Source organism: Neovison vison, chromosome 1, assembly GCF_020171115.1.
Source record: "Neovison vison isolate M4711 chromosome 1, ASM_NN_V1, whole genome shotgun sequence".
Taxonomy (NCBI): Eukaryota; Metazoa; Chordata; class Mammalia; order Carnivora; family Mustelidae; genus Neogale; species Neogale vison.
Window position 1 is genome coordinate 279,907,082 of NC_058091.1, and position 6,459 is coordinate 279,913,540.

Consider the following 6,459-nt stretch of genomic DNA (forward strand, 5'->3'; position numbering starts at 1 on the left):
GAACTTATCAAACTCAACACCCAAAGAACAAATAATCCAATCAAGAAATGGGCAGAAGACATGAATAGACATTTCTGCAAAGAAGACAGTCAAATGGCTAACAGACACATGAAAAAGTGCTCCACATCACTGGCATCAGGGAAATACAAATCAAAACCACAGTAAGATACCACCTCACACCAGTCAGAATGGCTAAAATTAACAAGTCCAGAAATGACAGATGTTGGCAAGGATGCAGAGAAAGGGGAACCCTCCAACACTGTTGGTGGGAATGTAAGCTGGTGCAGCCACTCTGGAAAACAGTATGGAACTTCCTCAAAAAGTTGAAAATAGAGCTACCCTATGACCCAGCAATTGCACTACTGGGTATTTACCCTAAAGATACAAATGTAGTGATCCGAAGGAGCATGTGTACCTGAATGTTTATAGCAGCAATGTCCACAATAGCCAAACTATGAAAGGAGTCTAGATGTCCATCTATAGATGAATGGATAAAAACAATGTGGTACATTATCTACAATGGAATATTATGCAGCCATCAAAAAGACACAAAATGGTGCCATTTGAATGACGTGGGTGGAACTAGAGGGGATTACGCTAAGTGAGATAAGTCAGTCAGAGAAAGAGAATTATCAAATGATCTCACTGATATGAGGACTTTGAGAAACAAGAGAGGATTATAGGGGAAAGGAGGGGAAAACGAAACAAGACGAAATCAGAGAGGGAGACAAACCATAAGAGACTCTTAGTCTCAGGAAACAAACCGAGGGCTGCTGGAGGGGAAGGGGGTTGGGAGGGATGGATAAGATTGAGTGATGGACATTGGGGAGGGTATGTGCTATGGTGAGTGCTGTGAATTGGGTAAGACTGATGAATCCGGTACCCCTGAAACAAATAATATATTATATGTTAATAAAAATTAAAAGGAAGAAAGAAGGAAGGAAGGAAGGAAGAATGGAAAGGAGGGAGGGAGAGAGGGAGGAAGGAAAAAAATTAAAAAAAAAAAAAAAAACACCTAAATGTGTCAGCTTATTCTTCAGAGTGGATGGAGCTAGGAGCAGCTTCAAGGACCCAAATTCGTGTGTTACAGAGTCATCACAAGCATGCTTTGCTTTTGGGGGGGGGGGGGCAAAACAACCAAACAAAAACTAGAATTGTTTGCTGTTCTCCCAAGACATAATTATTCAAAGGAACTAGTACTGAGAGGCGGAAGAGGATCATACCTGTGGGCCTTGTCTCCCACGAGTGCACGTGAGTAGGTGCAGGGTATCTGTCATGACTGCGGAAACGAATTTTAATCTTTCCTCTTGAGTTTGATTGAACATTGCTTTTAGCGCAAGGCCGACACCAGCTGTGCAGGAAAGGCTCTGGAGAGCCGTTCCCTGCAGCACGCGGCTGCGGCTCTTCCGCGGTTCCAGAGGCCCCAGGGCAGCCAATATTGCCTTGTCCGGTACATTCTTTTGGCTTTTCTGGGTGAGCGCAGAACAGACCACGTACTCCACTGCCTTCAGGCCACCGGCCGACTTTTCAGCAGCCCCTGCAGTGACAGGCTTCTGTTTGTTCTTGGCAAGTTTCTCAGTGGTAGAGGTCAGTTTGGGTCCCAACAAGCAAGAAAGGAGTCTTTGGACAATGGTGAGTTATATCTCTGGCACCCACTTTTCCTTCCATTTTCAAATGAGGAAGGAGAGACCCCTGAAAAACAGACTGGATATCCATCTGTTTGTGGATAACTCAGGGGTCCTAATCTGTCAGAATCCTCTTGCCCTGCAGTATTGCGAAGTCCAAGAGTATCTGGCCGTCCACCAGTCATTACTGTGACCGCATCGCTGCCAGAAGGAGTTGGTTGATACTCAGATGGAAATCTGTTTGTTGTGTAAGATATCAGGAGACGTGTTTTACCAACGGCGCCATCGCCCAGAACAACACATTTAATTGTCTGCATTGCTGAAACCGTTTTGTATCCAATTTAAACATTTCAGATTCAGTGATGCCCTCAGGTCCTCCCCCAGGACACTGGCAGCACCACTGCGGGGTCCCCTCGGCTCTGGCATTGTTAATTTAAAACGTCCATGTGTGCATTATAGGGCAAAGCAAATGATTTAGTGTAAAACATTCTCTTTCTAATCTTCCTGATGTCATTGAGAACTGGAATTTGGGGGAAAGCTAGGGAAAAGGAGATACTCTGTAGTTCTGGCTTTGAATTAAAAAGTATCAGCATAAATTTGTGATATGAGGTTACCTTAAAAAAGAAACTCTCCCCTAGCTCTTTCTATTGAAGAGGTTCAGAAACGTTGCTTAATAGCAATGAGAACCACTAGCATCTAGACTGTAGACTTAAAAATATGGTTTCCTATTAAAGAGCTCTTTGGAGGGGCGCCTGGGTGGCTCAGTGGGTTAAAGCCTCTGCCTTCGGCTCAGGTCATGATCCTAGGGTTCTGGAATCGAGCCCCGCATCGGGGTCTCAGCTCAGCAGGGAGCCTGCTTCCTCCTCTCCCTCTGCCTGCTTCTCTGCCTACTTGTGATCTCTCTCTGTCAAATAAATAAATAAAATCTTTTTAAAAAAAATAAAGAGCTCTTTGGAGAAATAACTGAGTGTAGGTTTGGGACAGGAAATGTAGGTGATGTATGTGATGATACTGAAACATCTTGTCATATCAGATAGCAGATAATATTTTAAATACTGTTAGGGTCACGTCAAAAGAACTCGGGAGCCAAATGGAAGAGGTTCCCACCAAGCAAAGAGAACAATCTTAGCATCAATAACAGTAACATTGCAATGGACTGGAAAAGTCCATACAGGTTTAAATTCATATTTAATAGCAAGTCAAATAATTAATCTAATAATTAGATTCCATTACATGTTGCTAATGAACAAATTCATTATTTTGAAAACTGATAAATAAGGGAAAGAGTCGTGTATCCTGCCTTTCCTATTTAAACTGAACCATTTTTTAAGCAACTACTAGATGAGAGAAAATGCCTCTACAGTATTCCAGCAAGTTCATGAAGATAAGATAGAATGTCATCATTTTACAGTGTATACTAAATAAATGGCTCCAGACATTATCATTGGTTGCTAACACCTCAATAAGAGAGATACATAGATATTACATGCTCCTGTTGAAAGAACACACCTAGAAAATGGTCTTGCAAACAAAACAAAATAAAAAACCAACAAAACAAAAAAACCCTGGACACTAAATCTTATTAAACCTCTAGATCCAAATATCTATAAATGATTAGAAAATTAGTTTCATGATACCACAGGAATGTAATCAGTAAAATGCAGGGTGAGAGAAACTGTAGGACAATATAGTTTCTTGAAGAAAACTAAACCGAGAGAGAGAGAGATGGAGAGGAAACACATAGATTGAAGGAGACTTATCAACCACTCACTATGTGTAGATCTAGTCAAAACTATGATTCAAACAATCTGTAAAAAATTATATACATACACAGAATTATGAAACAGTAAACAGTAACAGCCAGTAACAACTGGCTATTCCATGATATTTAAAAATTACTGGTCGGGATGCCTGGGTGGCTCAGTGGGTTAAGCTTCTAACTTTTGCTCAGGTCATTATCCCTGGGTCTTGGGTTCAAATCTTGCATTCAGCTTCTTGCTCAGTACAGAGCCTGCTTCTCTCTCTGCCTGCTGCTCCCCCTGTTTGTTCACAGTCTCTCTCCTGCTCACTCTCTCTCTCTCTCTGACAAATAAATAAATAATCTTTTTAAAGATTACTTTTTAAGATGTATTCATTTCTTTGTAAAGAGAGACCACACATGGTGGGGAGGGGCAGAGAGAGAGGGAAAGATGTCCAGCAGACTCACCACTGAGGGCAAAGTCTGACAAGGGGCTGCATCTCAAGACCCCAAGATCATGATCTAAGCTGAAACTGGGTTGGATGCTTAACAGACTGAGCCACACAGATACCCTTAGAAAAATTACTCTTTTTTTTTAAGTGTTTAAAGAGTGTTATGGCACTTTTACATTCTTACTTAGAGATACATACTGAAATGCTATGAATGAAATTTTGAGGGAGGCAAGATGGCAGAAGGGTAGGGAAACTCATTTAATCTGATCATTTAATTTATTTAATGATTAATTCATTTAATCATTTAATCATTTAATGATTAATTTAATCATTTAATCTGATCTCTTGAATTCGGCTAGATAACTATCAAATCATCCTGAACACCTATGAATTCAACCTGAGATGTAAGAAAAGAATTGCTGAAATTCTACAAATAGAAAAGCACCAGTTGTTGCAAGGTAGGAGGTGCGGAGAAGTGGATCCAAGGGCTATATTGAAACATAAACAGCGTGGGGAATGAGCCTCGTTAAGCCAGCTACTAGAAAGTGATATAGTCCCAGAGCACAAAATTAGAACTTTTAGAAATCTGAAATGTTATAGATGAAATTTTATAACATACAAGATTTGTTTCAAAATCATATAGAAGGAAGAAGGCTAGTAGAGGTACAAATGAAAATATAGCTGGTACAGTTTTTGAAATTAGGTGGTGGGTGCATGAGTGTTCACTATAGTTTTCTCTGTATACACACACACACACATTTATATGTAGATACATATATATATTTAAATATATGTACTTAAATGTTCTCATAATAATATGGTGGAATATTACTCAGCCATAAAAAAGAATGAGAGCTTGCCATTTGCAACAACATGGATAGATCTAGAAAGTATTATGTTAAGTGAAATAAGTCAGACAGAGAAAGACAAATATCACATATGATTTCACTCATATGTGGAATTTAAGAAACAAAACAAAGAAACCAAAACAAAGGGAAAAAAAGAGAGAGGCCAACAGAAAAACAGACTCTTTAACAAAGAAAACAAAATGATGGTTACCAGAGGGGAGTAGATGGGAGGGAGGGGGGAATGGGTGAAGTAGATAAAGGGGATTAAGAGTACACTTACTGTGACGAGCATTAAGTGTACTCTTCTAGTGAGGTTGAATCGCTATATTGTACACCAGAAACTAATGTAACACTGTGTGTTCATTATACTTCAATTTTTTAAATTCTATAATAAAAAGTAAAAGATATATACATTGATGCAAAGGCCCTGTGTTCAGAGATTCTAATTTAATTGGCCTAGGGGTTAGACAGGAAAGAAAGAGCCTGAGAGGAAGGAGTAGGAGGAAGAAGAGGAAAGGAAAGAAGGAAGGGAGAAAGGGAGGAAGAGAGGACGGGAAGGAGAAGAGCCACCACTCTGCTCCGTTATAATGTGTATGCAGCCTTACTTCCAGCTCCTCAGCCTTGTCTGTTTCTCAGGGGTTCTAACCGAATGCACTGGGATCCATGCTGAGAAAACATGCTGACTCCTGGGTCTCATCCCAGAGGGTCTTTCAGGAGACTAAGGAGGCCTTGGGGGTATGTGACTGTGCTATAAACCCATGCCAAAATGCTATCAGAGGGGGATTTCTCGTTGTTCCCTGTACACAACCCTCACATTATCATTCATGGTTTTGTTCCTTTTATTCCTTCCTTCTTCTACCTGAAATGTCTTCCCCTTATCTTTATCCAGATCATACCTACTCAATAACCAAGTTTAAAAATCACCCATGCATGAAGCCTAATCCCTTCAGCTGAAGGGATTCTTCCTCCTGTGAACTCAGTTTTTCGCCCTTCCACAGGTTTTCTCTTTGTATATAATGTTTCAGCTCCCTTACTCAACAATTAAGTCAGAAAGTCTTTTTTACATATCTTTGTAATTTCACAGAATTTAGACATATTGAAGAGGTCGGTAAGCCTATGCTAAATCAAAGAAGTAATGAAAACGTAACAGTTGAGAGTGTCCGGATACTTACCGGTAAGCTCTCTTAAGAACTAGTTAACTTCCCATTCTGCCCTCAGTATGCAAAGAAGCTTCCCTAGGAAAGGTGGTTCTGGGAGGAAGGCAGCTCAAGAGAAAAGGCTATCAGCATTTCTCAAGAATCAGCCAAATAAGCTATAAAATCTTAACTACTATCTAAATCAAAATGCCATGCTTACCATTTTTACAAGCTAAAGAAATTGGTTTAAAGAAAAATATTGCAAAGTACTATTTTACATATAATAACTGTCCAGAAAGTGTTGACTATCCTAAGAGGCCATGTTTTATAAAAATGTAAATAAATATGCTTTTATATATAAATATGCTACAATATTATGAGTCTTCTAAAGAAAAGGGGTATGTTTTTATAAAGACCTTATACTTCAAGTTCCTGAAAGAAATGATAAAAAAAAAAAAACTTTCAAACTTTGATTGGGAGGCTTATCATTATAAATTAATGCATGGCACTCATTGAGTGCCTGCTGGCTCAGCAGTTGACCTGATTCTCTCCCTCAGTCTTCTATGAGTTAGGATTATCCACAGCTTGTCAAGGAGAACAGTGAGACCTGTAGAGTGCTCAGATCACTCAACTGGCAGAGATGGTATTCAAGCCTCATAT

The 6,459-nt window shown here is 39.7% G+C and overlaps 1 pseudogene; it reads right to left on the reverse strand.

The window, feature by feature from the left end:
• Window positions 1-1,217: 1,217 nt before the first annotated feature.
• On the reverse strand, window positions 1,218-1,942 carry LOC122893562 (annotated as a pseudogene).
• Between the last annotated feature and the right edge of the window lie 4,517 nt (window positions 1,943-6,459).